The 13,821-nt window shown below is 43.1% G+C and overlaps 1 protein-coding gene across 7 annotated transcripts in view; it reads right to left on the bottom strand.

Moving 5' to 3' along the window:
* The window catches only part of FAM53A (family with sequence similarity 53 member A), a 70,575-nt gene extending 57,023 nt beyond the window's left edge, over positions 1-13,552 (bottom strand). The window contains exon 1 of one of the 7 annotated variants that reach the window (XM_030450697.1): positions 13,449-13,552. The gene's annotated coding sequence lies outside the window, so the exon portion shown is untranslated. Of the gene's footprint in view, positions 1-11,926; positions 12,198-12,547; positions 12,733-12,762; positions 12,785-12,845; positions 12,924-13,448 lie in introns of those variants that run through there. The other 6 variants (XM_030450692.1, XM_030450699.1, XM_030450693.1 and 3 more) reach the window with 6 other exon arrangements.
* Between the last annotated feature and the right edge of the window lie 269 nt (positions 13,553-13,821).

Raw genomic sequence — 13,821 nt, 5'->3', positions numbered from 1 at the left:
ACTAAAGATAAGCAGCAGATCACTTACTTTCTCCTCGTTTGCCCTCAGGAATGAGAAGTCAAACAGGCTCCTCTACATGCTTTAAAAATACTCAGGCCTGAAAAGCATGTAGCACTGATCCTTAACTTTACAGAAGTGACAATGATCATTCCCCACACATGCTATTCCCCCATGACAGACTGAAATAGTGTTCTGCTACCAAAACCTATGGGCTTGGAGCTGAGGGATTATGCAAACCTCTCCCATACATCCTGCTCCCAAAACACATACAGCAAATAAACCTCCTCCTATTTGCCTTCAGGCTCATTCTCAAGTGCTTCAGACATCTGTATGACTTGTTTAAAATAAAAAGCCCCACTAGTAGGTTTGTTTTTATAATCCAGAGTGTGAAATATTTTTGCTGGAGGCCTCAGGCCAGGTGAAAAACACTTGTGTTAAGATGCTACTTCATGGCATTTTCAGTGATTTCAGTGCAATCTGCACAGAGTTAAACCTCCTCAACATTAGCTTGCATACAACTATGGAAATTAAAAACAAGGAGCCTAGAGTAGTCCAAATATTTTTCAGTAAATAGTACAGCCAGTGAACTGCAGATACTGCTATATTTAGAACTTCAATGCTTAGCAGTGTTCTGCAAATACTCATATATTTGAATGCTTACAGTCACACTAAATACACTTCTCCCTAAGCCCTGCTGTCCTAATTCTTCCCATTAAAAGCTGTAATTGCCTCCCATGACACAAAGTACTACACTCAATTGAGTGGGGTAAGAAAAGTCTGTCTGTGTCTCAAAACTATAACCACCCTGAAGATCACCTTGTACCTACTGAATGAGCACATGTATGGGCATATCCTTATTTTAGTATTTATTATAAATACTAAAGCTATTTACATATTCTTATATATTTAAGATTATTCTTATATATTTCTTATATTCTTATACAAAACCCAAACATCTATAAAGGAAGCAAATTGCAGGAACAGCTATGCAATAGTGAGATTCTATGCAGGCTTGCATCTAGGAGTTAAAGGTTTCTGCACTATTATCTATCTGAAAAGAGCAAGAAGTGCACTGAACAGATAGAAGATCTGGTGCCTCACAGACAACCGAGTTCCCCTTCATGGCCCAAACTTGCTCTCAATCGTGGGTGACCACCTGTAATTTTTTACTTAAGAAGCTTGAATCCATTTGGCAGGAGGCACCACCTCAAGAGGTAGGACACTTGAAGACCTCAAGTTTTAGAACACCTATCAAGTTCAAAGAGCCATTAGAATTCAGAAAAAAAGCCTCAATACCACAGGGCTTTAGCTACAGAAAATTCCTGCTACTTGGAAGACATCTCAGATATTATACTACAAATATCAAAACTGAATGCTGGTTTGGAGACAAGGCTGTTGCTCCATTTTGTGCTAAACCACAGCTCACATCAATTGAATTGTTTGTTTCCAACTTGTTTTGCCCATCCCACGAGTTTTCAAATGGTAAAAGTCCCCGACAAGACCTGCACTACTTACATACTGCTCTGCCACACATGAACCCTCAGGAACCATCCACAAATGCTCCAGCTATGAGCAAAATGCAAATAAAGTCCATTAAAATAATGGAATGAAATACAAAGCAGAAAGGAGGAAATACACCAATACTTTATGTGCTTTCAGCAATCAGTTCAGATATTGCTTCAGGTGTCACCAGGGACATCTCTCTTTCCAGGCTTATTAAGGTACTTAAAAATTAGTTCAGTTGAGCTATAGCAGCTTAAGTCTTCCTAGTTCACTAGGACCATTCCAAAAGCTAGACAACTACTTTCTTTGTCCATGTATCCAGCCTTCAGCAGCACACCAAACAGCTGAGTTCACAAAACACTGAACCAAGGGGTTTAAAACCAAGGGGTACAAAACTGCAGATGGTCTTTAGAAAAAACATTTGTAACAACTGCATCAACTAAAAGAAACCCCATGAGACCAACAAAATTACATGATGTAAGAGAAGACAAGTACATTAAGCTAGGGAAAAAATAGTTATAAGTCAACTGAACTTTAACTACAGTGTTATTTTTTGTTATTGTTGTGGGGGTTTTAGTTTTTAAATACTCAAAGACAAGTTTCTGTTTGATGAAAAAATCTCAGTACTTTCCTTGTGCTCTACCTCAACACTATCAGTTGTTTAATGAATGAGTCACTAATTCTACAAGCAGGTTCTATGGAAAGATTCATTTGGCAAAGTGGATTCATACAAGTCACCAGGACTCCAGTTCACTCACCCAGTACAAGTTATGAAGCTTTAGTGGAAATGGGACACAGATGGGCACAAGGTGCTGATTGATACACAAGTATTATGGACTACAGTTAGTATAGGGCAGAATAACTCAGCACAGGAACTCAGCACAAAAATACAAGTTTGAAAGTGAAAGCTGAAGAATGGGAAGAGCCTTTAGTCTTAATCTTCACTGATCAGGACAGAATTTTCACAGCTTTAAATGGTGGCAGGCAAGTGACTTGATTAGGAAGCCAAGCACATAACATTTGCAAGAGAAGACAGGACCCTAAGTGCTTGCAAGGGAATCTCTGTCCTCCCACTTGAGCAATTATCTTTACAGACAACCTGCATTCTGACAAGATCAGCTTCTGGTAACCAAGCTGAAGGACAAACCAGTAAAGATGCATTTGATAATGTGAGAGCTGAAAGGTTGTGCTTGCATCACTTCACCTGCAAACTCTCAATCTTTCAATCCTGATAAAAAGTGTATTTCATCTAAACACACTTTAAAATAAGCCTCTGAAATTACATCTGGGTTTCTGGCATAATCACTCATGCAAAGGTTAAGTGTACTATTGTCAGCAAAAAGCAGTAACACCTTTTCTGCTGAAGATCTGAAACAAACCACTGCATTAGGGGAAGTCACTGCCTGAGCACCTGGACTTGAACAGTACAGAAGTGATAAACAAGCTTTTGACAGCTGCAGCCTTTTCTGCAGGTGCAAGAGGTATTTACTTCATTTCAGTTTGGCTCAGCTTGGCAGTTCGTTCAACAGCCAGTGGAAAACTTAGAAACAGGTTCAGGTTTATTTCCTCTCAGATCTTCTGCCCAACTGAAAAAGGTAGAGAAGAAGGGAAGGTCCCCTCTAAGCAGTTCCAAACTTTAAGACTTTATGTTTAATAGGACTACCAAGTTTAGTCTCAAGGACACATGGTATTTTGCAACTGATTATATTACAAAATTGGGCATTACATTTAACACAGGGAAAACCTCCCACAACCAAGTATTATCTCACCTTGAAAGAGCTTTTCTGAACAGTTCCCCTTGTACCACCCTCAGCTGCAGTTTCCACAGCCAAGCTTGCCTAGCAGCACCACTGACAGCTGGATGCATCCAACTCAAACCTGAAAAAAATTAAATCCTAACAACAAAATCCCTACTTCTGGTGACTATTAAGGAGCTTGGAACAGTTAATTCAGCTGAAGGTGTAAATCCCACACTGAATACCTAACCTGAGGGCAGGCACTGGCATATGTCCTGCTGTACAAATGAGAGCACAACCTCTCCTTTGCTGCAGACAATCAGTAGTTATTCCCTACACTCCCAACCCACTCCAGCCACCACCTCCACAAGGATAATATGTGGGATACTTCTCAGTCCTACTATGCCACAGAAAAAAATTGAAGTTTAAGGATAAAAGCATGAAGCTACTTACATTTTAGTAATTTGAAGAAGAAATGTAGTGATTTTATTTTAAGATATGATGTTACACAAATGTAAGCTTTAAAGCCCCTGTTATATTTTTGTAACATTAAAAATAAGCAACTCTACTTCAGTGATCACTTTTAACCCACAGTATGTTACCAAAAAAACTAAGGCAGCATCTTCTGGTACTGAAATGTTACAGGCAATGTGGGTCTTCTAATGGGTATGGAGTAGGCCTTAATACTTGCTTGTATTGATACACAGGATGAAGTAATCTCAGCTAACAAACCTTCAACATCTTTAGAGAAGGACTGAGACTTTTTAAACCTCTGTTCAATTCAAGACTGAGGAATGATTTCAAAGGACAGATGGGAGTCTCCTTAGAGCACACAGTGGAAAAAATTGTTAAAAGCCAAATTATTCCAGCTAGGAGACAACTGCATCAAAAGTTTTACACTCAAATATATCTGGGTGATGAGAATAAACCCCTACATATGCAGGGACTATAAAAAGGGCAATGATTATATCAAAACTAAGGAACTTAAGGCGGACATGCAAAGTAGTCTGGCAGTTTACAGCAGAAGAGGCTGAAGAAGCACAAATGCTGAGTATTTACAGCATACACAATACAGAACTGTGTCAAAAAATACCAAGAGAGGACTCGGATTTCTATGAAGTGGGAGATTCATTACAGAAAAGAAGTTGGGCGGGGGAGATAACATTGAACTATGATGTCAAAGAGAAAGTTTCACCCATAGATATCAATAAATCATTCAAAATAGACATGCAAGACAGACAGCTGAAAGAAATGTTAGCCCCAAGTAGTGGTGCTTATTCTTCAATCCCAGGCTTGCAATGAAAGAAATTTAATCTCAAGAACTGAAAGCTTAAAGCAACCCTAACTTGAGTCATTCTACAACACTGAAAGGCAACAAGGAAGCAAGTAGCACCCAGCAATTTCATTTTGACATCAGAGTGAGGGGTTTAGGGACAAGAGAGAACCTGTTGAGGTCATACACCCAGGTTTAAAGTTTTCTGCTCCTGGCAAGCAAGCCAAGGCTGTATAGTGAATGCAAGACTTCGTGGACAGACATAACCAGAGAGCAGTTACCAGTGGGACATGGGACCACCACACAGGAACCCAGCACCACCAATTTCTGTTTCCTGTCATCTGCTGCTGGCAGAGTAGGCTTGTTACAAGCAGGGGAAAGGCAGGAAGAACTGCAAGAGAGCATTAAAATTCTGCTTAATTCTGACAAAGTGGAAAACTGTTCTGAAAAAAACAGTGTAAAATTCAGTTTAGAAAGGTACACTCAAGGCAGCATTAACCAAGCAAGCAGGAGGGTTAGTTCTTCTGAAGAAAGCTGTGGGCTAGGTTGGATCAGCAGGCTGACCTTGAAACAAGTGTTAAGCTGCTGGAAGAAAAGTCAAAGGTATGGGGATCCATAAACAGGAATATCAGCTCCAGGTCACATAAAAGTCTTTTTACACCACTTAGCACAGGAAGGCCTCAGCTGAAGTACAAAGTCAGGCTTTGAGAATCACACTCCAAGACAAATGCAAACTAAGTTGAAAAAAGAACAAAAACGATTAGAGCTGAAAAAACATGACCTCTCTGGGGAAGAACTGCATACATCAGTTTCATTTAGGCCAAAAGTATCACAAGGCTGCACAGTGGAGGTCAAGACACAAGGAAACAGGAACAAGACAGAACAATTTGAATGTTTTTAAAAGATTACTTACTATGGGGAAAAAGAATAGCTGTGTCTCACACACAGGGAATTAGCCAGTAAAACTGACTCAGGAATAAGTCTACTTCAGAAAAAAACCTGTAATGCTAAAGACAATACAGAGCTGGACTAAGACGAAAGCAGTGCAACTCAGGTCCCTTATCCATCATATTACCTGTGCAACACTGGTATGGGGCAAGGAACTCAAAACCAGCCTACAACTTTTGAGCCCTATATTTTTTTTAAATTACTAGCTCAATTTTAAGCCACTGAGTTGTCTTTGCTTATCCTCCTACAGAGCTTGTTCAGTCTGAATAAGCTTGATGTTACTTTTCAGATTCCTCAAATCAAAACTTCAGGATCTGCACATTCTGGTTATTTCACTACACACCAAAAAGAAAAGCCACACCTGCTGCATACTTTCTTCAGGCAGAAATTAATCAACTCCCATCACCTCCCGTGGCAGTATGCAAATTTCAGCAGTGCTGCAGAATCCCCTTGTACCTTTCTCCTCTGACCAACAGAAAGCAGAAGCTGATGACTTCAGTAAGATGTTCGTGCTCTGCCTTCTAACAACCTGGAACAGTGAGGTAATAGCTTTCATTGATGTGGTGTCACAGAGCACACAAACATATGCACACATCTTTTACCACAGCCATAGCCTAAGGCTTGCTTAGGACTTCCTGAAAAGGGAAAATGCTGCATGCAAAGCAAATGCATCAAAATAAAATCTTATATACCCAGGATTTCACAGATGGGGAGAGCTGAAGCAGATAAAATTTCCAGCCTGAGAGTCTGTGGCTGATGAGAGTTACACGTTCACATTTAAACTGCAAAAATCTAAAGTCACTAAACCAAGGAAGAATTAATTCTAAGAGCTCAAGCACAAATAGGACAGGGCATACAATATACCTACAAAACATACAACACTTAGATGCAACATAGTGTCCTTTTGCATCCTCTGCCATACTTTTGGTACTATAAATATTTATCCAGGTACTTGTCTGCTTTGTTTAAATGTCATCTTTCTGATTTGTGAAACATGAAAAAAAAGTGCAACAGTCTATCTTTACCCTTCAGGAACCCTCAGGTCAGGATGGAGAATTAATGGAAGAAAAGGTAAGCAAGCACAGAGATGGCCAAGCTCAAGAGGACTTCCAGATGTACTGAGGAGGGACCCAGCTAAGGGGCACACATGTCCCAGTGCCACCAGCATCATCTTCTAACCAGCAACCCCCCTACTCTGTCTAAACCTTCAGTAGGCCCTGACAGCAGGCAGCACCACTTTGGTTTAGCCTTCAAGTTACTCACACTTCTCAAATTAATCAAGTTTCAACTTAGTTGTTCCATTTAGTCACTTCTAAAAATTAAAACGAGGTCCTAGGTACCTGCCCCTCTCCCCTCTCCCACTGGAGAAATACACACTATATTTTAGCCAATTCAAGTAAGTAGTTATTGAATGCTGTTCTCATTACTCCTTTCTCCTCCTCACTTACTAAACACTGCATTAAATTACACTCTGGAGCACAGCAGTATTCCTGAGGCATGCTTACACACTACATTCCATTCCAAATAAGAAAGAATGAAAAAATATCTACCACTACAGTTAGACTGCAATAATTGAACAAAATGGTTCCTTTTTTTCCTTTAAACTAGGATTGTAATTCTGTCAGTACATCTATAAACTGTACAAAAAACTATATACAGCTGTACAGATAAATCCTAGGTACCTAAATAGAGACCATAACTTAAAAAAAAAATCACACCCTCAAACTGCCTATAAAATGGAAGCCTCCTATGTTACAAAACCAAAGCTTGTTCACATCATGATGCAAAAGCCACCTGTGACCTCAGTGGCCACCTGCACATTGACTAAGAAACACTGAGCAGCAGGAGACAGAACCCAGACCCATCCAGCCTCAAGCACACTTCCACAGCTCCATGTTGCCTCTTAATCCACACCACACCTGAGGCTCCAAACTTCAACCTTTTTCCTATTCTGCAGGTTATTCCCAGACTGTGGAAGGTGATAAAGCAACAGGACTTGTCAGCTCCTAATGACATTCAGCTTTTTGTCACTTGCATCCTTCCTTAAATATGATAAATTTTCATCCTTCTAAATCCAAAAGAGGTGAAATCAACAGGAATCTTGAAGGTTAAGTCAGAAAAGTGCATTTTCCATTGGAAAAGTAGGGGGGGGTTAAAGGAATCACTACCTTTAAAACAAGAACTTTGCTCTATAAGCAAGCTTTGGAGGGTAGAATAAAGAACACAATCAGAAAGTAACCAGTAGTAACTGTATGTAATGGAAGAAATACTTAACTACTCCAAAATCTAAAGCCACAATTAAAGTGAGACATAACACGTGCACCTAGGACTGAAGGAATGATTTAGTGCCACTGACATAGACATGAAATGCAGAGAACAAAAACTACAACATTCTGCAATGATAACTCAAACTGCCCAATTAGGTTAAAAATTACATTTACCCTACAAATTAAAAAACCACCCAAACCCCTCGAAGGCATTAATGCTGTTCACAATGTTATTTGAGATGCAAATTAGAGACCTAAAGTTAATATAACACCAACAGAAGTTCCTATTATTCCTGTTAATGGCTCAAGGGGAGGTAACAGTAGAAGAGAAGTCACAGCCCTACTGTATGAGGTCTTACTGTCCTAGTAAAGATCTCCATTCATTTTGTAAATTAGCCCAGCTTAACTTCTATGTGGAAATCATCACATTATAAATGTGATCTTCCACAAACCCAGAAAACTTCAGTGCATTAACAAATCAACAAGGAGGCATCTGTCAGAGCTGGCTGGATGTGGGGGCAGGTGTTAAAAAGAAGCAAGCTTTCTTCAGAAAAAAAAGAGGAATTCAGGTCTTATCTTCCAGCTTCACAGATCTCAATCTAAAGCACAAAAGTAAATGCATAGACAGTGTTGCTGCAGTTATTTTTTCAACTATTTCCTGTACCAGTTGGGTTCCAATTTTAAAGCTCAGCAAATGGAGAAACAGCTTTCTTCCCTCTCAAATGCCTTTCCCACAAGGAGATGGAGGTCTTGGTGTACAGAGTCAGTTTTGGAAAGGACACTCCTAATGAAAGCTCCAGGCAAAGCACTGCTTGGTTTCACACTCTTAGCTCAACCTGTACAGCAGACTTAAACACCATGAAGAGAAATGACCATCACTGGCACTGTAATGTCCAAAACTCTAAGACTGCAAGTTGATACAACCCTTGACAGTGTTCTTCTGTACTTAACTGGAGTTTAATTTCCTCAGAGTTGTCATACCATGATGCTAACATTAGGTAATCAGAACCCTTCATCTTACTGGTATCACCCAGCAAGCAAAACATAAGCAATGGCCTGTGTTTCACTAAAATAAAATCATGTTCAAACAGTGGAAAGCCAACTATATCAGGTTTGTTTTGATAACTCAGTAAGTTTCCCAGTTGAAACTTTTCATATTTTCTAAAGCAGAGCATTCAGTTGCTTGCTTAAAAAAGTGGTGCTGTCAGTAAACTGCGAATCATAACCCAGATCATGGATTTAGTAACAACCCTGCCTACTTCCTCACCTCAACCCCAAAATCAGCAGAAACAGGGCCTTAAGACATTATTTCTTCTCACTACAGAACATTCAGAGTTTCTTGCCAGATCATTGATGACATTATTTCCCAAACTGATCGGGCAGAAAAACCAAACCAGCACAAAATGTAGAAATGCCAGTATTAAAGAGCTGCCAGTTACCTTGATTTCAGGTTTTTATATATTCAACAGTACTGCAACACCCTGTTGGGTCACAGACAAATTTGTAAAATATACTAGAAAGGAGTTAAAAACAGGCTTTTTTTTTTTAACAGGCCTCCTTTTGAGAGGGGAAAAAAACCCTTAAAGAAAATTATTCTCTGAAAATTACTGTCTGAATCCCCCTCGCAGACTCTTTATAGTTAAGAGAAGGCAACAAGTGCAGGGTTTTTTATACAGACTCTTTCATCACTGGATTGAAATACTGTCAGCTAGGATCTTATTAACCACACAAACTTCATGTCATACCAAAAAACAAGCTGTCAACATAAATGGCTACCTCTCAGGTATACACAGGCAACAGATTAAAACAACTTAACAGCAAGAAAATATTGGCCTCTAGAGTACAAGTTCAAGTAGCCATTTTCCCAGCCCTGAATTTCTTCTCTAGAATTAATGAACAGGACTCATTAAGCCTTCCTTCACAAAAACAAAGCCCTTCACAGTTTTCTGTGTGTAGTTTCTCACATATGAAGTGAGGTTATTTTACTTACAGCATATAGAATAAGTTAGAGCCACCTCAGTAACTGACAGGAATCTCTTATATGTTCTACCATAATATCTCAAAAAATTATATTTATATGTAATTGTGTAAGACAACATTCTACAAACATTTATCTCCATTATCATTCTTACATGAATATCAGATCTCAAAAATGCAGTAATTTAGAAATAGTCCAACAAGTTTATTTTACAGAAATAAAAATAAAAGCTTAAAGCAAGCTAAAAGAAGCACAAAACTCGTGGGCCTGCAGGGATGAAGGAAATTCACTTTTGCCAAAAGGAAAAATTTCTGTTTATATTACAACCTTCAAATGCACAAAAAGAAATGCTAATCATAAAATAAAGACTAATATTTTCCACTGAAGTTTTAACAAGACTTCTTACTATTTAAGAAAACTCAAAAGTGGAACCAGAAAGGACAAAGTCTTCAAGCAAACCTCAAAAACAGCATCAGAAAAAGTGTAGGAACAAGGAAAGAATCATGTTTGGAAACTTTTAAGTACACCATGTTTCTAAAGGGAATAATCTATCAAACCACAGGAGGTGACTAGAACTGCCATCATCACTGCTAACACAAAGGAATGTAGATTGGGGGGAGGCAACAGAGGAAGGGGGAGAACACAGGGCAGGGAAAAGGAGAAAGAACTAAAGAAGGGAGCTGCAGTAATGGCTACCAGACTCTCAAGGAATTCCTACAGGAAAAATAAATCCTTCATACCACTTGAAAATAAAGCAATCCATGTAATAAACTGAAGTCATCCCAGTAACACTAAGCCTGCAGTTTATCTGCCTGCTGTATTTTCATAAATACAGTTTTATGTCATACACTAAACTTCCAAAGCTGAGCAAGAATGGTTGCAAATACAAATGATATTCCTCCTTTCAGCCTCCTCATACTTCTGAATCATAGCATCCTGCAGAAAAACAGCTTTGCAAGAAGTAGGGAAGTTTAACTACACTAAATTTTAAATAACCCCTTTATAATTTTTAATCAACTTTAATTCTCTTGAGAGACATTAACTATGGGTTACATACTGGCAGGTAAAGGCTGCTAGAGGACAGGCAGATTACTGCAGCATGGAACATACTGAAAAGCTATCATTAGGGGGATGATCCTGCAGATCAGTATTTTAAGTTAATGTCTAATAAGCAGCATGTACTTCCATATGATAAAGAGCTGAATCTTGTTAATGACAAACAGAGATGTCTGTCCCCATAAAAGACATTAATAGGAATAGTATTTCCCAGAAATTCAAAATAAATGAGCAGTGAACCCATTTTCTAATTAGGAGTTCCACCAGCTCATGCACAACTACTTGGAACATGTGCTTTAGCTCCATACATACTGATCTCCTGCCTGAGTAGAGTTCTCCCAGGCATTTTCAGAATCCCAGTTGTAAAGACACGAGCTCTTTCAGCTTGATCACATACACTGCATTTCCAATAAAACCAGATCAAGTCACATGCTTCATTAGGAAAGTTTTTTTGCTGTTTGGCAAACATTATACTCCAGATTTCACAAGCCCAACTCGAAGCAAACAGACTATTCACCATTAAAACACATCCAGGAACTTTTCAGCTTGCCACAAGATACACAAACTTGCTGGTTCTTGCCAAAAAAAAAAAAAAAAAACGGCTTTGAAAAAAAATATTTCCTAGCAGTCAGACATATGAATGAGAGGCAATGTAACAGTAAAGGCTGTAATAACTGTTCTCAGAAGCTAATTTTAATGTAAGCACAGTGAACCAGAAAATAGATCTGACCAGCTGGCTCAACTCATCCCCAGGCCTACAACTCGGCAGGCACAGGAACAGCCACAGTGTCTGATCTGCTCGGACTCCCTAAGCCACCCTCAACCCTGCAACCCGGAGGTTACAGGGGCTGCTTCAAAACCCGACTGCTGGAACCGCTGCTTTCTGCACGGTTCTGATGGGTTTGTACCATTTACAGAAAGAGAAAGCCTCGACTTCCAGATCTCACCAGAGGAGTCCCAATGACTGACTAAACCAGAGGACACCAGCCAGCTCCTCCACCTGGGACCACCCTGACCAGCCCCCCCAAATTTCGATTTTTTTTTTTGCTGTTTCAGCCTTTGCAAGGGCCAGGAGACATTTAATAATCCGAATGTTGGGAACAAAGCCATGTTACATGCCCGCAGAAAAGGCAGAACAACACAAAGAGCCTATTCCCTCACCCACCTCAAGACTTTCCAAACCGGAGGGGTCATTATATTTACAAAGCCATAAATCAGCAATCAACTTTCTCACTGCCGAGGGAAGAGGGGGAGGCAGCCGATCCCCAGCGCTTTCGCCCAGGAACCGCCGTGGGCAGCGGCTATTGTGGAAAAAACACGCAGCTCCTCTGACGTAACTCTGTCCTTAGGGGAGATTCGCCTCACTACCCCGGCTGGGAGCCCGCAGACCTCTGTCCCAGCCCAAAGGCAAATCGGGCCGGGCTGGATCTGGGGACCGGACCCGGGACCGAGCCCTCCCTGCCGCCCATCCCCTCCTCGCCTCGGCCGGGCCGCTGCAGGCCGGAGCCCCGCCGTGCAACCAACCCCATCCCCATCCCGAGAGGCAATGATTAAAGCTACTAAGTGAGTTTTAGGGGCTTTCGTTGATTTGCTTTGTTAATTTCTTTTTTTTTTTTTTTTTCCCTCCCTTGAGCCAGGGCTGTTGGTGGCCGCTGTTCGGTTCCTCCACGAAGCCTGATGATGGCAGAGGGAAGGAGCCAACCCTCACCTCCAGCTGCCATGGAGGAGCGCGGGCTCCAGTCCGAAGGCCACCAATAACCACACGAACTCCCACCCCTATGCTCACCTAGACATCATTGAGGAGACGAGCAACCCGCAGCCCTGGGGCAGCATGAGGCTGCTACCGCGGGGAAAGGCAGCTCCGAGCTGACACCCCACCCCGCAGGGTGCCCCCTCCCCGGGCGGCCCTCGCTTCCCTGGGTCCCCAAAACCGCCCAGGCTCCCTTATAGGGATCCGGGGCCTGGCCGCCTCCGAGCTGCCGGCCGCTCCCCGGCGGTTACCTGCCGGCTGCGCTCGCCCTCCGCCAGCGGCGGGCGTTGCCCCCGCGGCCTCCCCCGGCCCCCCGAGCCCGCAGCGCCGGTACCTGCGCCCGCCCGGGCCGCCTCCCCTGCGCGTATGGACCGGGCTGCTCCACGGCAATTGAACAAAACACAGGCGGCTCCGCCCCCCCCGACAGCCGCCCGCTCCCATTGGCTGGGACGCCCGCCCGCCGAACTCTGACCCGCTCTGCCATAGGGCGGCGGGGAGCGCCGGGACCGCCCACGAGGGGAGGTGGGCGGGTCCGTACCCGGCAGGGACACAGAGCTGCGGCGCCGGGTGGGGCGGGGAGCGGGGAGCCGGACTACATCCCCCAGGAGGCATTGCGGCTGCTCGGAGCCCTTCTCTCATTGGCTGAACGGGGAGAGTGAGGGGAGGGGAGTGGGGAGAGTGGGGAAGGGGTGAAGCGATGACGTCATGGGTGGAGTCCCCGGATGGAGCCGCAAGAAGGAGGCGGTGGCGCGCGTGGCGCAGCGAGAGGGGGAGGAGGAGGAGGGGAGGGGGAGGGGAGGGGGAGGGGGAGGGGGAGGGGGAGGGGTCCCCTGAGGAGGGGGCGAAAAAATGGCGGCTTTGGGGGGCTCCTCCTCCGTCTCCTCCTCCTCAGGGCCGTGGGGTCGGGGTATGGCCGGGTGTGGAAGCTACCCCTTACCCAGAACCTGCCGGTCAAGGCTTCCCCGCTGCGTTCGGGGCTTTTGACCGCCGCCCAAAGCCGGTCACCCCCAGAGCAGGGCAGTCCCAGAGGGAGCGGGAACGGCGCCCCGGGGCTGCCTCTCTGAAGGCGTTGCTGTGGCTCGGCCTCCCCAGGTCCTGCTGCTTGTGTTGCTTTCCCTGTACCTGATCCTGGTTTCCCAGCTCCTTCCCTCAGCCGTGTGCCTGCACTGCCCTCTGCTTGCCTGCTCCCTGCCTCCCGCCCAGCCTGCTGGAAACACCTCAGCCTCTCCTTCAGGGGTCCTGCATGGACCACAACTAGTGCCATCTTATCTTGTCTCTCAAAATGGAGGCCAGGAAAAAAAGATAAATTA

Source organism: Calypte anna, chromosome 4B (assembly GCF_003957555.1).
Source record: "Calypte anna isolate BGI_N300 chromosome 4B, bCalAnn1_v1.p, whole genome shotgun sequence".
Lineage (NCBI taxonomy): Eukaryota > Metazoa > Chordata > Aves > Apodiformes > Trochilidae > Calypte > Calypte anna.
The sequence above is the reverse complement of the archived record's forward strand: the minus strand, read 5'-3'. Positions and strand labels throughout refer to the sequence as shown.